This window comes from Bufo bufo, chromosome 3 (genome assembly GCF_905171765.1).
Source record: "Bufo bufo chromosome 3, aBufBuf1.1, whole genome shotgun sequence".
Classification (NCBI taxonomy): Eukaryota; Metazoa; Chordata; class Amphibia; order Anura; family Bufonidae; genus Bufo; species Bufo bufo.
In genome coordinates this window covers 285,618,205-285,640,865 of record NC_053391.1, presented here as the reverse complement: position 1 = coordinate 285,640,865, position 22,661 = coordinate 285,618,205, and positions in this window count along the sequence as shown.

The window sequence follows — 22,661 nt, the reverse complement described above, 5'->3', positions numbered from 1 at the left end:
CAAACATATGAGTTTCAGAACGGCCTGCTGACGTTTACCCCGGGCTGTGCTGAAGTTGGTGGTGAAGGTGTGTGGCTGACTGGATGAGCAGGTGGAAGAAGAGGAGGAGGAAGCTGAGTAGGAGGAGGAGGAGACAGGAGGCAAAGAATGTTGCCCTGCGATCCTTGGCGGCGGAAGGACGTGCGCCAAACAGCTCTCCGCCTGGGGCCCAGCCGCCACTACATTTACCCAGTGTGCAGTTAGGGAGATATAGCGTCCCTGGCCGTGCTTACTGGTCCACGTATCTGTGGTTAGGTGGACCTTGCCACAGATGGCGTTGCGCAGTGCACACTTGATTTTATCGGACACTTGGTTGTGCAGGGAAGGCACGGCTTTCTTGGAGAAGTAGTGCCGGCTGGGAACAACATACTGTGGGACAGCAAGCGACATGAGCTGTTTGAAGCTGACAGCATTTCATAGGCCAGTAGTTTAGAAATGCTGGCATTTAGGGCCATTGATCGAGGGTGGCTAGGTGGGAATTTACGCTTTCTCTCAAATGTTTGTGAGATGGAGAGCTGAACGATGCCGTGTGACATGGTTGAGATGCTTGGTGACGCAGGTGGTGGTGTTGGTGGTACATCCCATGTTTTCTGGGCGACAGGTGCCAACGTTCCTCCAGAGGCGGAGGAAGAGGCTGAGGCGGCGGCAGCAGCAGAAGAGGCCGAGGCGGCGGTAGCAGCAGAAGAGGCCGAGGCGGCAGCAGCAGAAGAGGTAGCAGGGGGAGCCTGAGTGACTTCCTTGTTTTTAAGGTGTTTACTCCACTGCAGTTCATGCTTTGCATGCAGGTGCCTGGTCATGCAGGTTGTGCTAAGGTTCAGAACGTTAATGCCTCGCTTTAGGCTCTGATGGCACAGCGTGCAAACCACTCGGGTCTTGTCGTCAGCACATTGTTTGAAGAAGTGCCATGCCAGGGAACTCCTTGAAGCTGCCTTTGGGGTGCTCGGTCCCAGATGACGGCGGTCAGTAGCAGGCGGAGTCTCTTGGCGGCGGGTGTTCTGATTTTGCCCACTGCTCCCTCTTTTGCTACGCTGTTGGCTCGGTCTCACCACTGCCTCTTCCTCCGAACTGTGAAAGTCAGTGGCACGACCTTCATTCCATGTGGGGTCTAGGACCTCATCGTCCCCTGCATCGTCTTCCACCCAGTCTTGATCCCTGACCTCTTGATCCCTGCAGAAAGACGCAGCAGTTGGCACCTGTGTTTCGTCATCATCAGAGACGTGCTGAGGTGGTATTCCCATGTCCTCATCATCAGGAAAAATAAGTGGTTGTGCGTTAGTGCATTCTATCTCTTCCACCCCTGGGGAAGGGCTAGGTGGATGCCCTTGGGAAACCCTGGCAGCAGAGTCTTCAAACAGCATAAGAGACTGCTGCATAACTTAAGGCTCAGACAGTTTCCCTGATATGCATGGGGGTGATGTGACAGACCGATGGGCTTGGTTTTCATGCGCCATCTGTGCGCTTTCTGCAGAAGACTGGGTGGGAGATAATGTGAACGTGCTGGATCCACTGTCGGCCACCCAATTGACTAATGCCTGTACCTGCTCAGGCCTTACCATCCTTAGAACGGCATTGGGCCCCACCAAATATTGCTGTAAATTCTGCTGGCTACTGGGACCTGAGGTAGTTGGTTCACTAGGACGTGTGGCTGTGGCAGAATGGCCACGTCCTCTCCCAGCGCCAGAGGGTCCACTAACACCACCACGACCATGTCCACGTCCGCGTCAGCGTCCCTTATTAGATGTTTTCCTCATTGTTCCAGTTTACCACAATTTTGAGAATGGCAAATTTGGGAATAGTTTTTCAACCCAGAACAAAAACTGTGCTTTTTCGGTCACTACAAATAACTTGACCAGCTAAAACAGTACAGATTTGGTTGAATAGAAATGTGAGGCCTGTTTTTATTTTTGCGCTGTGTGACAGGTATAGGTTTAATCACAGAATTAGACTTGTATCTGCACGGTAGCGTGTGTGTTAAGTTTTTCTGAATGACACTATCAGCACCTTGAATCTAAGATATCCTTTTTGGGATAGATTTCAAGTAAGCCTGATATATATAGCATAAACTACTTATTTTGAGAATTGCTAATTTTGGAATAGTTTTTCAACCCAGAACAAAAACTGTGCTTTTACGGTCACTACAAATAATTTGACCAGCTAAAACAGTACAGATTTGGTTGAATAGAAATGTCAGGTCTATTTTTTAGGCGCTGGGTGACAGGCTCAACTTGCCCCTGATGTAGTATATGGCCAAAAAATAACCACACTATTGATGGTTAAATGCACTTGGGTGACACAGGCTCAGCCTGCACCTGATGTAGTATATTGGCAAAAATTAACCACACTGTTGATGGTTAAATGCACTTTGGTGACACAGGCTCAGCCTGCACCTGATGTAGTATATGGCCAAAAAATAACCACACTGTTGATCATTAAATGCACTTCGGTGACACAGGCTCAGCCTGCAGCTGATGTAGGATATAGCAAAAAATAACCACACTATTGATGGTTAAAAGCACTTGGTGGTAGCTTGTGCTGGCGCACCACAAGCCACAAAATGGCCGCCGATCACCCCAGAAAAAAGTGATATAAAAACGCTCTGGGCAGCCTCAAAAAAGTGAGCAAGTCGATATTAGCACTTCAATGATCCACAGCTGGAGATCGATCACAGAATGAAGTCTTTTGGAGGAGTTAATCTGCCTAATCTCGCCCTAACGTCGTAGCAGCAACCTCTCCCTATGCTTGAATCAGCAGAGTGACGTGCAGCGCTTTGTGACCCAAGCTTATATAGAGGCTGGGTCACATGCTGCACTGGCCAATCACAGCCATGCCAATAGTAGGCAAGGCTGTGATGGCCTCTTGGGGCAAGTAGTATGACGCTTGTTGATTGGCTGCTTTGCAGCTTTTCAGAAAGCGCCGAACACCGAACCCGGACTTTTACGAAAATGTTCGGATACGTGTCACGGACACCCCAAAATTCGGGTTCGCTCATCCCTAGTGGCTACTTTGAAGAACCTAGAATATGACACATTTTCAGTTGTTTCACACTTGTTTGTTATGTATATAATTCCACATGTGTTAATTCATAGTTTTGATGCCTTCAGTGTGAATCTACAATTTTCTTAGTCATGAAAATAAAGAAAACTCTTTGAATGAGAAGGTGTCCAAACATTTGGTCTGTACTGTACATCCAAAAATTTGTTAATTTCACCATAAAATGTAACTGACAATTTATTTTTTTATTTTTTACCGATCCACTAGGTATAGCAGTGTGACTTATGGGATGGAAGATACTTCGGCCCATAAACCTGCCCCTTACCTTACTGCCCCCACCTGTACCACAATTAACAGACAGAGACATCTTCTTGGGAAAAGAGCCTTCTCGGCCAATTTATTAAACATCAATTATCACTTAACAGAAATACGTAATAACATGCATAACATATCAATTACCATAACATATGAACCATTGCATAGGATCCTAGAAGGCAACAGGTAAGCTGTGCTCTCCACCATTCACCTCCACTTGTCATACCGCCTTACCCTCGGCCGCGGTCACCGACCCGAGAGCACCGAATCCTCCATACTGTAATTGATCTCCCCTGTAGTCCCATCTGCCCAACAGGAGCCCCATGCACAAGCTTACCGAACCTCCTGAGATGCACACTCCACCTTGGCATGCACCTATTAAACTTATCATTGCCTTCCAGGACCCTCCATTACCACGCCACGAACGACCATAGGAGACACCTATGGGAGTCCCGCCACACACGAAGAGCCGTCTCCAGACCCTCCTGAATCCCTAAGGCCCACATATCAATTCCCACCTCGTTCAGGTGAACACCATCAGACCTAAGGAACTGAGGTGAGGCCGCCTCCAGCTCCCAGTGCCGCACCACAATTCCACTATGGCGTCTCACAAAGCGCCCAACCTCCCTATTAAGCTTAGCCCGAGCCCTGTTAAGATGGTCCACCGACCTCGCAAAACGCCACACCCTCCGAGCCACCACCTCGGACCAAACCACCAACATACCCGGAACATCAGACCACAAACGCAATAAATCTAACTTCATATCCCGAATCACCTCCCTAGTACTGCGAACACCCAGATCATTTCCCCCAACATGCAATACAACAATATCAGGTGACCTATCCAACGAGACCGAAGAATGAAATTTCGGAAGCACCCTACCCCACAAAAGGCCCCGTATGCCAATCCAGCGCACTTGCATGTCAGCCGGTTCAAACCCCAATTGCCGTCCGTTCCTCCGCACGTCCGCCCGCAATGCTCCCCAGTACACGTAGGAATGTCCGAAGATCCATGCCATACAAGCCGACCCTGTAAACACATAAAATCAAAAACCAACTCACTAATCAGCTTAACAAAATTCCGTATAACAACTGAACTTTGTTCCCCTTGGACTCACAACATATGAGGACGAACATACGATTTATAACATCTAGATTCCCACCGGCCAATCCGCTTAATGGCCTCCTCCCCCAGGCCCCATCTGGCCGCCTCCGTTGCCGCCCCAATCCTAAAGGAATGAGACGCAAAGTCCTGCGCCGGATAACACGCTGCAACCAAACATTTCCGAAAAACCACAACAAATTGATACCGCGACAAAGCCGACCCATCCACATGCATCAACAAGGAACCCTCCACATCCGGCCTAACCGCCAACAACTCCTCTACACACCTGACCGGACACAAAACCGACCCAAGCAACGGGCGCAGTATAATAACCACCCCGTTGCCCTCCTGATCCGTTTTCGACCTGCGCAATACACAACGCAAACCTCCCCCAGAAAAACACACATCCTGCCGCAACAAACCGCCCCCACACGACCGACTTCCCGACACCAATTCAGACACCCTGAAGGCCCCGAAAAAGGCCAGGGAAAAAGCAGCCCTAAACAAACAAACCTCATAAGGCGTCAAACACACCCCACAAACCGTCTCCCACAACGACTGCAACACTGCCCACGAAACTGGCCTACGAGTGTCTGGCCGAGCGGCACTTCGCCTATAACCCTTCAAAGCCTGCCGTACCAGAAAACATTTAGACACATCCACAAGCCCCCGCAACCAAAAGGTGACAGCCGCCACCCGCTTGGAAACCACCGAAACAGACACCCCCGAACTATAAGACAAACAGATAAAATATACTAACAACATCTGAAAATCTTCCACTACCTCACAACCCCCCACCTGATCCAGCAACTGCTCCCACTGGGACCACACCGAAGAATACGCCAACCACGTACTCCTACTCACGGACCGGCGAATCAACTCAGAGGAAACCCCAAGGCCACGTTCCAGAGCCACTGAGGACATGGTAGACCCAACTCGTCCGCATCCGGCACCAGCCCGCAAAAACGATCCCACTGAAAACGAGAGAGTGAATCAGCGATGTCATTATCAACACCCGGGACATGCACAGCCACAAAACAAGAATTCAATCGCAAACCGCTAAGAACTAAATGGCGAAGCAAGCGCAACACCGGAGGCGAATTAGCCGACTGACTGTTAATCGCCTGAACCACCCCCATGTTGTCACAGCAAAATCTCACTCTTTTATTCCTGAGCACATCCCCCCACAATTCAACAGACAAAACAATCGGAAACAATTCCAACAAAACCAAATTCCTCAAAAACCCTGCTTCCACCCAAACATCCGGCCAGGCACCTGCACTCCACTGCCCCCACAAAAGGCCCCGTAACCACAAGACCCCGACGCATCCGTACACTGCTCCAAATCAACACTAGCAACAGGCGCCCCCATCCACACCGAACGCCCATTAAATTCTCCCAAAAAACGCTCCCACACCAGCAAGTCATCCCGAACCTCGGACGATAATCTAAAAAAAATGGAAAGGCCTCTGCACACCTGCCGTCGCTATGGCCAAGCGCCTGCAGAAAACCCGACCCATTGGCAGAATTCTGCACGCAAAATTCAGCTTCCCTAAAACAGACTGCACCTTTCGCAATTGCACCTTTTTTGCCTTTCTCAAGAAAGTAATATCAGCGCGCAAATCCGCCACCTTTTCCTCCGGCAACCGACACTCCATGGCCACACTATCAATCACTATACCCCAAAATTTTACAGAAGTCGCTGGACCCTCCGTCTTTTCCGGCGCCAAAGGGACCCCCAATCGACCAGCTATGCTCTCCATTGTGTGCAACAACACCGAACAAACTCGCGACCCAGCAGGTCCCATAAACAAAAAATCGTCAAGATAATGTAAAACGGAAGTCCAACCCGCCTCCTGCTTCACCACCCACTCCAAGAAAGAAGCAAACTTCTCAAACAAAGAACATGAGATTGCACAACCCATCGGCAAACCACAATCAACATAAAAACTGCTCTCCCACTTAAATCCCAACAAATGACAACTATCCGGATGAATGGGTAATAAACGGAAGGCAGCCTCTATATCCGTCTTTGCCAACAAAGCCCCCTTTCCAAAACGACGCACCCATCGAACTGCCTCATCAAACGAAGTATACGAAAGCGAACAAAGCTCCTCAGCAATACCATCATTAACAGAACTACCCTCAGGGAACGACAAGTGGTGTATGAGCCTAAACTTGCCCGCCTCCTTTTTAGGAACAAAACCCAAAGGTGACACCCACAGACCCGACAACGGGGATTCCGCAAACGGGCCAGCGACCCGCCCCGCCGCGACCTCCTTACCAATCTTCTCCGCTACCATGTCCGGCCTACGCAAAGCCGACGCCAGGTTACGGGGAGCCACCACCGGACTAACCGAAAAACACGGGATCCGAAAACCATCCTTGAAACCAACGAACAACAATGCAGCTGCAGCACTATCTGGGTACCTCTCTAAACACGGCACCATCTCATCCACCTTCACCGGTGTCACCCCTCTTCTGCGCCCCATCAACTCCTTTACCTCGCCCACGCTTGAAACACCGTGACAAACTGTGAGCCCCACCACATCCGGAACATTCATGCTTGAACCGGCAGTCGGCGAGGTATCTGCAATAACCCTCATTGAACTGCCAGCAGCAACCCTTTTTCTGCCCGCTACTAGGCTCGGATGCCGAGGAAGCCCCGGCCGCCCCACGAAACGACTGATGACCCACCTTTGGAGCGGCCATAAGCCGCATTCAAAGACCGATATCTTTATGATCCCAACGAATACTCGCCCGGACCGCCTTTCGCTGACGAAATTGTTCGTCGTACCTCAGCCATGCCACACCCCCATAAGTCCTGTAGGCCTCACCAATGGCATCCATGTAACAAAAGAGCGGAACAGTGTTCCTGCGCTTTCTCTCCCACCACACTTGCCAGAATGGCAAAAGCCTGCAGCCAATTCAAATACGTCCGCGGTATCAACCGATACCGACGCTTCTCTTCCTCTTCTTTTTTGGACTCATCAGGCTTAACCCTATCTAAATTAAACTTCTCCAACTGGAGCAACGAGAATATCTCCACGTACTCGTCCCTCCAAATCTTCTCCCTAACCTCCGCCTTCAAATGAGCCCCCAGCGGCCCCTCAAAGCAGACGTAAACCTCACCCCTAGCCGCGTCCGCCAACCGCAACTCGTCCACAACCTTACCTTTCCCACCAACACTGACCGACACTTCCCCAGCCACCGGAACCACCAAATCCGCCCCAACGCTACTTGCGCCGGCCCCGCCAGACTGACACCCCATACCACCGGACGTTGCCGGAGCCCACACATCCGCGGGCGACTCCCAAACACCCGACCCCAATCTGGATAACAGCGACACCAACCCCTCCAGCAATTCCTGCGCCAACCCCTGGCCCTGCAAAACACCACCCCCCCACCACTTGCTCAACAGGAGCCCGTTGCTGACCCAAAGGTCCCTCACCTGACCGGCCCTGAGGTATCCGCCCAGCAGCTGCGGTCCGCCCAGATCCTCCTGCCATCGATGGTCCGCTCAGCGGCGCCGCCGCCGGACCGGCTTCGTCCTCGTCCATCCGCCCGTCATCCGCTTCCCAGTCATCCTGACTCACTTCGCCATCTTCCACCTCCACATCCGCCAGCCGTCCAGGACCACCGCTAGGCAGCCGCTGCACCTTGTCGCCCCCGGCAACCGACGCCACCCGGCTCCGTCCAGGCTCACCGGCAGGAGAACCGGCAGCCGCCACACAAATAAGTCCTTCCTTGGCGGCGTCCTGCACTGCAGGGCCTCCTGATCCATCTCCCACAGCCAGAGCAACCTGCTGCACCGACCCTCCTGTAGTACCAAGGACGGCCACCGGTGTCGCTGCTGAGCTCCGCCTGCTCCCCCGCCTCCTCACAGAAGAAGAATGCCGCCGGCCCTGAGCCAGGGGCCGCGGCGCAACCCGCTCCACCGCTGGCGACAGTAGCAGATCCAGGCCCCCACCGCCAGGCTGTGGGGCCGCACGCTCATCCCCCAACCTCGGACGACTCACCGCTCGCTCCACAGGTAAGGGACGCGGGCTGGCTCGCTCCCCCTCAGACAAGGCCTCCAGGGAAGGCGCCGCTCCGCCATACCTCCCCCCACGCCACGAATGGGACAAGGCGACGGGTGCAACCCGGTCCTCTCCCGCTGATGCCCGGCGCCGACCAGGATTCCTCCCACTGCGGCGGCAAGGCACCGGACTCACTGCCCTCACCGCCCGCACTGGAGGGTCCCTACTGGGGCTCCTTAAGCGCCGCTGCACCCGTGGGGTAGCCTCAGGGCTCAGTCTCTCAGGGGGTACAGACCTCCTAGCCCTGGGCCTCGCAACAGGGGCGGTCGGTGTGGGAACCGGACCCGCCAAAACAGCCTGCAGACTCTGCTGTAACCAGTCGGCCCCATGTCTCTCCGCTGCCATCCTCACTGCCCCCAATAACTCCTCTAAAGCCGCCATTAGACTCACAGAGCTCGCCAGACACGGAAAAAACTTTCTCCTTCTTCCCACGAGCGCCGTCTGCCAAACTCCGCCCCCACTCCCCTCATATACTGCCCGGGAACCATGACCATGACCCCTCCCCTCACCTAAACTTTAACCCTCAACTGCCTAACTTCCCCCCAAGTCACACAGCACTATGCTAAGGCTGCGCCTAGCTCCGTTGCTCCCAGTACTATACACACCAAAATTTGTGAATTTTACCCTAAAATGTAAATGACAATTTATTTATTTTTAACCGGCCTACTAGGTATAGCAGTGGTACACCCAAAAATTTGCTAATTTCACCATAAAATGTAACTGACAATTAGAGATGTTCCGAACTATTCGCCGGCGAACAGTTCCCGGCGAACATCGCTTGTTCGCCGCGGCTGGCGAACATATGCGATGTTCGTTCCGCCCCCTATACGTCCTCATTGAGCAAACTTTAACCCTGTACCTCACAGTCAGCAGACACATTCCAGCCAATCAGCATTCCCTCCCTCCCAGACCCTCCCACCTCCTATCAAAAAGCAAGGACAGCATCCATCTTAGATTCATTCTGAAGCTGCAGTGTTAGTGAGACCAGGGAGAGTGCTGCTGCTGCTGAATTAATAGGGAAATCGTTAGCTAGGCCAGTGTTCTGTGTCCACTCCAGTCCTCAAAGACTCATCTGATCTGCTGTAAGGACAGCGTCCTGACAGCACCCCAAAAAGCTATTTTTAGGGCTAGTACATCAGTCTGCTTTCTTTTAATTTTATATATATATATATATATATATATTGCAGTTGCCTGCCAGTGTGTGTCAGGCCCACAGAGTGTACTGTGCCCACTGCCAGTACCCACCACTCATATCTGGTGGCACAATAGCTTGCAGATAAAAAAGTAATGCAATTGTTTTCTCTGTAATATAATCACAGTTGCCTGCCAGTGTGTGTCAGGCCCACAGAGTGTACTGTGCCCACTGCCCACCACTCATATCGGGTGGCACAGTATCTTGCACGAATAGTACCACTAATCTAAAAAAAAATGACAGGCAGAGGCAGGCCACCCCGCAGGGGCCGTCGTGGTCGTAGTGCTGTAATTTCCTTTGGCCCTAAAATAATGCCCAGTGTTCAGAGGCCACGTACCCTGAACTCGAAAAGTTTTGAGGACATAGTTGACTGGCTAACACAGGACACCCAATCTTCTACAGCTTCCGCTTGGAACCTTGGCGCACCATCCTCCTCCAGCTCAGCTTCGGGCACCTCTCAAGTTACCACTCGCCTGCCTGCCGCCACCACCAACACTAGCACCACAGCCGCTTCACTTGATCTGTCAGAGGAGTTATTTACACATCAGTTGGAAGAAATGAGTGATGCGCAACCATTATTGCCAGAAGATGTAGATAACAGGGATATGTCTCAGTCAGGCAGCATTACACACATGGACGTACGGTGTGATGATGATGTTGTACCCACTGCTGCTTCCTTTGCTGAGTTGTCAGATACAAGTGAAGCCGTTGATGATGACGATGTGTCTGTGGATGTCACGTGGGTGCCCGCTCGAAGAGAAGAAGAACAGGGGGAAAGTTCAGATGGGAAGACAAAGAGGAGGAGGAGGAGACGAGTTGGAAGCAGGGGGAGGTCTTCGCAAGGAGCTAGTGGCACAGTCAGACAGCATGCATCGGCACCCGGGGTCAGCCAGACAGCTTTTTGTGTGTCTGCCTGTGATAACAGCGATGCCATTTGCAACCTATGCCAAAAGAAACTGAGTCGTGGGAAGTCCAACACCCACCTAGGTACAACTGCTTTGCGAAGACACATGATCTCACATCACAAACGCCTATGGGATCAACACATGATGAGTAAAAGCAGCACACAATCTCATAGCCACCATCCTCCTCCTGGTCCAGCATCTTCAGCCATTTCAACCACTGCTGTCCTCCTTGCCCCCTCTGAACCACCCGCTACTCCGCCTCTCACCTTCAGCAGTTCCTGCACATCTGCCCACAGTCAGGTGTCTGTCAAGGAAATGTTTGAGCGTAAGAAGCCAATGTCACAGAGTCACCCCCTTGCCCAGCGTCTGACAGCTGGCTTGTGGGAACTCTTAGGCCTCTTTCACACAAGCGTTGCAGGGAAAATGTGTGGGTGCGTTGCGGGAACACCCGCGATTTTTCTGCGCTAGTGCAAAACATTGTAATGCGTTTTGCACTCGCGTGAGAAAAATCACGCATGTTCGGTACCCAAACCCGGCTTGGGTTAGGTGTTGTGTAGATGTTATTATTTTCCCTTGTAACATGGTTATAAGGGAAAATAATAGCATTCTGAATACAGAATGCTTAGTAGGTGATCAATTGAGGGTTAAAAAAATAAATAAAAATTAACTCACCTTCTCCTCTTGTTCGCGTAGTTCCCGGTCTCTTCTTTACTTCTTTAACCACCTCAGCCCCCAGTGCTTAAACACCCTGAAAGACCAGGCCACTTTTTACACTTCTGACCTACACTACTTTCACCGTTTATTGCTCGGTCATGCAACTTACCACCCAAATGAATTTTACCTCCTTTTCTTCTCACTAATAGAGCTTTCATTTGGTGGTATTTCATTGCTGCTGACATTTTTACTTTTTTTGTTATTAATCGAAATTTAACGATTTTTTTGCAAAAAAATGACATTTTTCACTTTCAGTTGTAAAACTTTGCAAAAAAAACGACATCCATATATAAATTTTGCTCTAAATTTATTGTTCTACATGTCTTTGATAAAAAAAAAATGTTTGGGTAAAAAAAAAATGGTTTGGGTAAAAGTTATAGCGTTTACAAACTATGGTACAAAAATGTGAATTTCCGCTTTTTGAAGCAGCTCTGACTTTCTGAGCACCTGTCATGTTTCCTGAGGTTCTACAATGCCCAGACAGTACAAACACCCCACAAATGACCCCATTTCGGAAAGTACACACCCTAAGGTATTCGCTGATGGGCATAGTGAGTTCATAGAACTTTTTATTTTTTGTCACAAGTTAGCGGAAAATGATGATTTTTTATTTATTTTTTCTTATAAAGTCTCATATTCCACTAACCTGTGACAAAAAATAAAAAGTTCTATGAACTCACTATGCCCCTCACGAAATACCTTGGGGTCTCTTCTTTCCAAAATGGGGTCACTTGTGGGGTAGTTATACTGCCCTGGCATTCTAGGGGCCCAAATGTGTGGTAAGGAGTTTGAAATCAAATTCTGTAAAAAATGACCTGTGAAATCCGAAAGGTGCTCTTTGGAATATGGGCCCCTTTGCCCACCTAGGCTGCAAAAAAGTGTCACACATCTGGTATCTCCGTACTCAGGAGAAGGTGGGGAATGTGTTTTGGGGTGTCATTTTACATATACCCATGCTGGGTGAGAGAAATATCTTGGCAAAAGACAACTTTTTTTATACAAAGTTGGCATTTGACCAAGATATTTATCTCACCCAGCATGGGTATATGTAAAAAGACACCCCAAAACACATTCCTCAACTTCTCCTGAATACAGAGATACCAGATGTGTGACACTTTTTTGCAGCCTAGGTGGGCAAAGGGGCCCATATTCCAAAGAGCACCTTTCGGATTTCACAGGTCATTTTTTACAGAATTTGATTTCAAACTCCTTACCACACATTTGGGCCCCTAGAATGCCAGGGCAGTATAACTACCCCACAAGTGACCCCATTTTGGAAAGAAGAGACCCCAAGGTATTCGCTGATGGGCATAGTGAGTTCATGGAAGTTTTTATTTTTTGTCACAAGTTAGTGGAATATGAGACTTTGTATGAAAAAAAATAAAAATAAAATCATCATTTTCCACTAACTTGTGACAAAAAATAAAAAATTCTAGGAACTCGCCATGCCCCTCACGGAATACCTTGGGGTGTCTTCTTTCCAAAATAGGGTCACTTGTGGGGTAGTTATACTGCCCTGGCATTCTAGGGGCCCAAATGTGTGGTAAGGAGTTTGAAATCAAATTCTGTAAAAAATGACCTGTGAAATCCGAAAGGTGCTCTTTGGAATATGGGCCCCTTTGCCCACCTAGGCTGCAAAAAAGTGTCACACATCTGGTATCTCTGTATTCAGGAGAAGTTGAGGAATGTGTTTTGGGGTGTCTTTTTACATATACCCATGCTGGGTGAGATAAATATCTTGGTCAAATGCCAACTTTGTATAAAAAAATGGGAAAAGTTGTCTTTTGCCAAGATATTTCTCTCACTCAGCATGGGTATATGTAAAATGACACCCCAAAACACATTCCCCACCTTCTCCTGAGTACGGAGATACCAGATGTGTGACACTTTTTTGCAGCCTAGGTGGGCAAAGGGGCCCATATTCCAAAGAGCACCTTTCGGATTTCACAGGTCATTTTTTACAGAATTTGATTTCAAACTCCTTACCACACATTTGGGCCCCTAGAATGCCAGGGCAGTATAACTACCCCACAAGTGACCCCATTTTGGAAAGAAGACATCCCAAGGTATTCGCTGATGGGCACAGTGAGTTCATGGAAGTTTTTATTTTTTGTCACAAGTTAGTGGAATATGAGACTTTGTAAGAAAAAAATAAAAATCATCATTTTCCACTAACTTGTGACAAAAAATAAAAAATTCTAGGAACTTGCCATGCCCCTCACGGAATACCTTGGGGTGTCTTCTTTCCAAAATGGGGTCACTTGTGGGGTAGTTATACTGCCCTGGCATTTTCCAGGGGCCCTAATGTGTGGTAAGTAGGTAAATGACCTGTGAAATCCGAAAGGTGCTCTTTGGAATGTGGGCCCCTTTGCCCACCTAGGCTGCAAAAAAGTGTCACACATCTGGTATCTCCGTACTCAGGAGAAGGTGGGGAATGTGTTTTGTGGTGTCTTTTTACATATACCCATGCTGGGTGAGAGAAATATCTTGGCAAAAGACAACTTTTCCCATTTTTTTATACAAAGTTGGCATTTGACCAAGATATTTATCTCACCCAGCGTGGGTATATGTAAAAAGACACCCCAAAACACATTCCTCAACTTCTCCTGAATACAGAGATACCAGATGTGTGACACTTTTTTGCAGCCTAGGTGGGCAAAGGTGCCCAAATTCCTTTTAGGAGGGCATTTTTAGACATTTGGATACCAGACTTCTTCTCACACTTTGGGGCCCCTAAAATGCCAGGGCAGTATAAATACCCCACATGTGACCCCATTTTGGAAAGAAGACACCCCAAGGTATTCAATGAGGGGCATGGCGAGTTCATAGAAAAAAAAATTTTTGGGCACAAGTTAGCGGAAATTGATTTTTTTGATTTTGTTCTCACAAAGTCTCCCTTTCCGCTAACTTGGGACAAAAATTTCAATCTTTCATGGACTCAATATGCCCCTCAGCGAATACCTTGGGGTGTCTTCTTTCCAAAATGGTGTTATTTGTGGGGTGTTTTTACTGCCCTGGCATTTGAGGGTCTCCACAATCATTACATGTATGCCCAGCATTAGGAGTTTCTGCTATTCTCCTTATATTGAGCATACAGGTAATGAGATTTTTTTTTTTCCGTTCAGCCTCTGGGCTGAAAGAAAAAAATGAATGGCACAGATTTCTTCATTCGGATCGATCAATGTGGATGAAAAAATGTCTGCCAAAAAAAGAAAAAGGAGGGGAAAGGCGTCTGCCAGGACATAGGAGCTCCGCCCAACATCCATACCCACTTAGCTCGTATGCCCTGGCAAACCCGATTTCTCCATTCACATCAATCGATGTGGATGAATAAATCATTGCCGGGATTTTTTTTTTTATATATACAAAGTGTTTGCCAAAGTATATGAACACCGCCACCTACCTCCTCAGCTCATATGCCTCGGCAAACATATCTTTTACTGCAGAGGAGAAATCTCGTCTTGCAGCGCCGGATACACCGACTTGCGTGTAATCTGACAGCAGCGCAATGCTTCTGTCCGAATGCACATCAGTGCTGCAGCTAGTCGATCGGTTGGTCCACCTGAAAGGTAAAAAAAACAAAACAAAAAAGAAAAAACCAGGCCGCAACGCAATAACTTTATTAACTTTAGAACAGAACATATTAACTTTTTTTAAACTTTTTTACTTACCGGTAATTTTTTTTTTTGTTTAGTTTTTTTACCTTTATAGAACAAACCTCTCCTTCCCCATGGGACAATGTGCAAAGCGCAAATCGCCCAAAGATGTGGCGAAGTACGTTATGCACTTTATCCCAGGTGAAAGGAGAGGTTTGCAGCAGCTGTGAGTAAAAGGGCCCTAATAGCCCTGTGTGCCTGTCCTGTGAGATGCAATCCCTATGCTAGGTGTACCTGTGTGTGGTACTTCCGGAAACACTCACCTAAGCATAGGGCAGGGTGGTCAGGGCAGTCAGGACAGAAATAGCGGGTGTCACGCCTTATTCCACTCCTGCTACAGACACGACATTTTTTTCGGGGTGGCGGTTGGGTTGAGGTACCAGCAACGACACTGGGGAAATGTCGCTCGTGTAGACGGCTAACTACACTGGTGGATGGGGCCACGGAACCTCCTGGGTAAAGGAGGTTCGCGATGATCTCTTCCTGGAATTTGAGGAAGGATCCTGTTCTCCCAGCCTTACTGTAGAGAACAAAACTATTATACAGCGCCAATTGAATTAAATATACAGACACCTTCTTATACCAGTGTCTGGTTCTGCGGGAAACTAAATAGGGAGCCAACATCTGGTCATTGAAGTCCACCCCTCCCATGAGCGCATTATAGTCGTGGACTGAGAGGGGCTTTTCAATGACACGGGTTGCCCTTTCAATTTGGATTGTCGTGTCTGCGTGAATGGAGGAGAGCATGTAAACGTCACGCTTGTCTCTCCATTTCACCGCGAGCAGTTCTTCGTTACACAAGGCAGCCCTCTCCCCCCTTGCAAGACGGGTGGTTACAAGCCATTGGGGGAAGCCCACGCGACTAGTTCGCGCGGTGCCACAGGCGCAAATCCGTTCTAGAAACAAATGCCTAAAGAGGGCCACACTTGTGTAAAAATTGTCCACATAAAGATGGTACCCCTTGCCGAATAAGGGTGACACCAAGTCCCAGACTGTCTTCCCACTGCTCCCCAGGTAGTCAGGGCAACCGACCGGCTCCAGGGTCTGATCTTTTCCCTCATAGATCCGAAATTTGTGGGTATAGCCTGTGGCCCTTTCACAGAGCTTATACAATTTGACCCCATACCGGGCACGCTTGCTTGGGATGTATTGTTTGAAGCCAAGGCGCCCGGTAAAATGTATTAGGGACTCGTCTACGCAGATGTTTTGCTCAGGGGTATACAAATCTGCAAATTTCTGGTTGAAATGGTCTATGAGGGGCCGAAATTTGTGGAGCCGGTCAAAAGCTGGGTGGCCTCTGGGACGGGAGGTGGTGTTGTCGCTAAAATGCAGAAAACGCAGGATGGTCTCAAATCGTGTCCTGGACATAGCAGCAGAGAACATGGGCATGTGATGAATTGGGTTCGTGGACCAATATGACCGCAATTCATGCTTTTTTGTCAGGCCCATGTTGAGGAGAAGGCCCCGAAAAATTTTAAGTTCGGAAACTTGGACTGGTTTCCACCGGAAAGGCTGGGCATAATAGCTTTCCGGGTTTGCGGTTATAAATTGTGTGGCATACCGGTTTGTCTCTGCCACGACTAAGTCCAAGAGCTCCGCAGTCAAGAACAGCTCAAAAAATCCCAGGGCCGAACCGATTTGAGCCGTCTCAACCCGAACTCCAGACTGGGCGGTGAAAGGGGGAACTACAGGTGCGGCTGAAGTTGGTGACTGCCAATCAGGGTTTGCCAGCACCTCAGGGATTCTAGGGGCTCTACGGGCCTGTCTGCGCGGTGGCTGCGACGGGGTAACTACTGCACGTGCCACCGTACCAGCTTCAACTGCCCTTCTGGTGCTCGCTACTTCACCAGGTTGTACGGCAGTGCTGGTACTAGGTCCAGGATGGGCTGCGCTGCTGGTGTATGCCTCACCGCGTGATTCGGCAGCGACAGCCCCACTCTCCTGCTCTTGAAGCGGATCCTGCGTAACCTGTGGTCTAGCGACACGGGGCCGGGTACGCCTGGTGCTGCCAGGGACCTCCACCTCCTCGTCCGAACTTTGGGTCAGAGAGCCACTGCTTTCCACAGGTTCATATTCTGACGCGCTAGATTCGTCAGATGAGGGTTCCCACTCCTCATCCGACTGGGTCAGAATCCTGTAGGCCTCTTCAGAAGAATACCCCCTGTTTGACATTTTGGACTACTAAATTTAGGGGTATTCCCTGAGACTACCCAAGAAAAAAAGCAAACCTGTCTTACAAAGGGGAGGCTAGCGAAGTACCGGAGGCCGCTGCGGTTGATAAAAAATATCAAAACTGATTTTTTTATCGCCGCAGTGATTGTGTAAAGTGAATGTGCAGTGATCAAAAAATAATAATTTTTTGTCACTGCGGTGGGGCGGGCGTGGGTGAACGCACGTGTGGGCGACCGATCAGGCCTGATCGGGCAAACACTACGTTTTGGGTGGAGGGCGAACTAAAGTGACACTAATACTATTATAGATCTGACCGTGATCAGTTTTGATCACTTACAGATACTATAAAAGTACAAATGCTGATTAGCGATACGCTAATCAGCGAATAAAAGTGACTGCGGTGCGGTGGGGTGGGCGCTAACTGACGCTAACTACCTAACCAAGGGGCCTAAACTATCCCTAAAACCTAACAGTCAATACCAGTGGAAAAAAAAAAGTGACAGTTTACACTGATCACTTTTTTTCCTTTCACTAGTGATTGACAGGGGCGATCAAAGGGGTGATCAAAGGGTTAATTGGGGTGCAGGGGGGTGATCTGGGGCTAAGGTGTAGTGTTTGGTGTACTCACAGTTCAGTCTGCTCCTGTGCTGGATCCAACCGACGAAAAGGACCAGCACAGGAGCAGACAAGCCATATAACAGATCATATTTACTAATATGATCTGTTATATGGCTTGTGATTCGATTTTTTAAAAATCAGCAACCTGCCAGCGACGATCATTGGCTGGCAGGTTGCTGATGCAATTCTCCTCGAACTTTTGCCGGCCCGCGATGCGCGGGCCGGCTGTGACCGAAATCTCGCGTCTCGCGAGAGGACGCGCCGGCGCGTCCACTCGGAATGAAACAACCACCTCCAGGACGCGTCTCTGCGTACAGCGGTCCGGAGGTGGTTAATGATGAGCTGTGGGCTAAAGGACCTTTGGTGACGTCAGATCACATGCTCCAATCACATGGTCCATCACCGTGGTGATGGACCATGTGATTGGAGCATGTGATCTGACGTCACCACAGGTCCTAGCCGATAGTTCATCTTTTAAGAAGTAAAGAAGAGACCGGGAACTACGCGAACAAGAGGAGAAGGTGAGTTATTTTTTTTATTTTTTTTTAACCCTCAATTGATCACCTACTAAGCATTCTGTATTCAGAATGCTATTTTCCCTTATAAGCATGTTATAAGGGAAAATAATACAGTGAATAGACTGTCACCTAGCAACCATGCGTGAAAATCGCACTGCATCCGCACTTGCTTGCGGATGCTTGCGATTTTCACGAAACCCCATTCACTTCTATGGGGCCTGCGTTGCGTGAAAAACGCAGAATATAGAGCATGCTGAGATTTTCACGCAACGCACAAGTGATGCGTGAAAATCACCGCTCATGTGAACAGCCCCATAGAAATGAATGGGTCGGTATTCAGTGCGTTCACCTCACGCATCGCATCCGTGCGGAATACTCGACCGTGTGAAAGGGGCCTTAGCCCACCAGCTTTTACCATACAAGCTGGTGGAGTCTGAGGCCTTCAAAAAATTTGTAGCTATTGGGACACCGCAGTGGAAGGTAACCGGCCAAATTTTTTTTTCACAAAAGGCAATCCCCAACCTGTACTCTATTGTGGAAAAGGAAGTCATGGCATGTCTGGCACACAGTGTTCGGGCAAGGGTCCATCTGACCACTGATACCTGGTCTGCAAAGCACGGTCAGGGCAGGTATATCACGTACACTGCGCATTAAGTAAACCTGCTGACGGCTGCCAAACATGGAATGCGTGGCTCTGCAGAGGAGTTGGTGACACCGCCACGACTTGCAGGCAGGTCTGCTGCCACCTCCTCTACTCCTCCTACTACATCCTCTTCGCTAACCTCCTCGGCTGAGTCCTCTTCTGCTGCTGCGTCTTGCTCCAGGGGCTATTCCACATCCCGGATATGACAGTGTCACGCCGTCTTGGGGTTGACTTGCCTGAAAGCAGAGAGTCACACCGGACCAGCACTCCTGTCTGCCCTGAATGCACAGGTGGATCAGTGGCTGACCCCGCACCAACTGGAGATCGGCAAAGTGGTGTGTGACAACGGAAGCAATTTGTTGGCGGCATTGAATTTGGGCAAGTTGACACATGTGCCGTGCATGGCACATGTGTTGAATCTTATCGTAGAATGCTTTGTGCATAAGTACCCAGGCTTACAGGACATCCTCAAGCAAGCCAGGAAGGTGTGTGGCCATTTCAGGCGTGCCTACACGGCCATGGCGCACTTTTCCGATATTCAGCGGCGAAACAACATGCCAGTGAGGCGCTTGATTTGCGACAGCCCGACACGTTGTAATTCAACACTCCTAATGTTCGACCGCCTGCTCCAACAAGAAAAAGCCGTTAACGAGTATTTGTACGACCGGGGTGCTAGGACAGCCTCTGCGAAGCTGGGTATTTTTTTGCCACGTTACTGGACGCTCATGCGCAATGCCTGTAGGCTAATGCGTACTTTGAGGAGGTGACAAACCTAGTCAGTCGCACCGAATGCACCATCAGCGACATCATCCCATTTGTTTTCTTCCTGGAGCGTGCCCTGCGAAGAGTGTCAGCATCACTTGCTGGACCTGCGGCAACGCTGCAAGAGGAGTCTGAGGAAAAGGAGTCAGAGGAGGAATGTGGCTTTGAGGAGGAGGAGGAAGACCAACCACAGCAGGCATCCCAGGGTGCTCGTTGTCACCTATCTGGTACCAGTGGTGTTGTACGTGGCTGGGGGGAAGAACAGACCTTCAATGAGATCAGTGAGGAAGAGGAACGGGACATGAGTAGCTCGGCATCCAACCTTGTGCAAATGGGGTCTTTCATGCTGTCATGCCTGTTGAGGGACCCTCGTATAGTGATGTCGCGAACATAAAATTTTCCGTTTGCGAACGCGGATTTCTGCAAATGTTCGCGAACGGGCGAACCGCCATAGACTTCAATAGGGAGGCGAATTTTAAAACCCACAGGGACTCTTTCTAGCCACAGTAGTGATGGAAAGTTGTTTCAAGGGGACTAACACCTGGACTGTGGCATGCCAGAGGGGAATCCATGGCAAAACTCCCATGGAAAATGATGTAGTTGACGCAGAGTTGGATTTTAATCCATAAAGGGCATAAATCACCTAACAATCCAATTTTTTTTTTTCAACAATGTGGTTTAAAACATCCAGTGTGTGTATACGATCAGGTATGATGTTGTATCGATCAGGTAGTGTAAGGGTTACGCACGCTTCACAGACATTGACAGACCAAACTCCCCTTTTAATGCACCGCAAACAACCGCAAACAGTCCATTTGCCCAACCGCAAACTCCCCATTTGTTCAAGGTTGGATACCAAGCTAGCCATGTCCCGTTGATGTCATTGAAGGTTTCTTCCTCCACCCAGCCACGTACAACACCAAGGGTCCTCGAAAGGTGAATTGAATAGATTTTTTGAATGGGAAGATGGTTAAAAAAACGCTGGCTCCCTCCCCTTTGTTTGAATCTACAGTCACTGCGTCTGTGCCGTGCAATTTACTGCCCTATCCGATATGAGTGGTATTTTCTGTAGTTCTCTCTTCTCATCAGTTTAATCCTTGTTACATCCCCAATCTGGGGTCAATTTATTAAATAGATTTTTCGAATGGGGAGATGGTTAAAAAAATGCTGGCTCTCTCCTCTTTGTTTGAATCCATGCCACGGTCACTGCGTCTGCGCCGTGCAATTTACTGTCACACCCGATATGAGTGCTATTTTCTGTAGTACTATTCTCATCAGTTTAATCCCTGTTACGTCCCATATCAGGGTGGGATTGCCTTTTGTAAAAAAAAAATTTAGGCCGGGTACCTTCAACTGCCTTCACAGTGACAGACCAAACTCTGATACACCAAAATGAATTGATTTTAGGAACCGGCAGATGGAAAAAGCAGCTTGGTCGGTCCTCTTACTCAGTTCCAAGTTGGGGCACTGCGCGTGCACGGAGCAATGTGCTGTGACACCCTATATGAGTGGTGTCTTAACTAGTACTATTCCTATCAGTTTAATCCCTGTTACGTCCCCTATCCGGGGACGTGTGTCGAATTGATTAACCATTGTCGAATTAACGAACCATTACGACATCCTGGAATAATTTAGTTCTGAGCTTTGTACTTGCTTTGTATTGGAATTGATAGGGATTTTTTAAATTGTCTGCATTATTTCTAATAAACTATTAAGAGACTTTATTATGATTTTTTTTATTTTATGTATTAAAAACCCACCCATACAAATTTAAAAATTTGCTTTTGGTCTGATCATAATGAAGCAACGGCCTTATCATCTGGGGTGTGGCAACATTGCCAACACACTCATACAGGGAGTGCAGAATTATTAGGCAAGTTGTATTTTTGAGGATTAATTTTATTATTGAACAACAACCATGTTCTCAATGAACCCAAAAAACTCATTAATATCAAAGCTGAATATTTTTGGAAGTAGTTTTTAGTTTGTTTTTAGTTTTAGCTATTTTAGGGGGATATCTGTGAGTGCAGGTGACTATTACTGTGCATAATTATTAGGCAACTTAACAAAAAACAAATATATACCCATTTCAATTATTTATTTTTACCAGTGAAACCAATATAACATCTCAACATTCACAAATATACATTTCTGACATTCAAAAACAAAACAAAAACAAATCAGTGACCAATATAGCCACCTTTCTTTGCAAGGACACTCAAAAGCCTGCCATCCATGGATTCTGTCAGTGTTTTGATCTGTTCACCATCAACATTGCGTACAGCAGCAACCACAGCCTCCCAGACACTGTTCAGAGAGGTGTACTGTTTTCCCTCCTTGTAAATCTCACATTTGATGATGGACCACAGGTTCTCAATGGGGTTCAGATCAGGTGAACAAGGAGGCCATGTCATTAGATTTTCTTCTTTTATACCCTTTCTTGCCAGCCACGCTGTGGAGTACTTGGACGCGTGTGATGGAGCATTGTCCTGCATGAAAATCATGTTTTTCTTGAAGGATGCAGACTTCTTCCTGTACCACTGCTTGAAGAAGGCGTCTTCCAGAAACTTGCAGTAGGACTGGGAGTTGAGCTTGACTCCATCCTCAACCCGAAAAGGCCCCACAAGCTCATCTTTGATGATACCAGCCCAAACCAGTACTCCACCTCCACCTTGCTGGCGTCTGAGTCGGACTGGAGCTCTCTGCCCTTTACCAATCCAGCCACGGGCCCATCCATCTGGCCCATCAAGACTCACTCTCATTTCATCAGTCCATAAAACCTTGAGATATTTCTTGGCCCAGTCTTGACGTTTCAGCTTGTGTGTCTTGTTCAGTGGTGGTCGTCTTTCAGCCTTTCTTACCTTGGCCATGTCTCTGAGTATTGCACACCTTGTGCTTTTGGGCACTCCAGTGATGTTGCAGCTCTGAAATATGGCCAAACTGGTGGCAAGT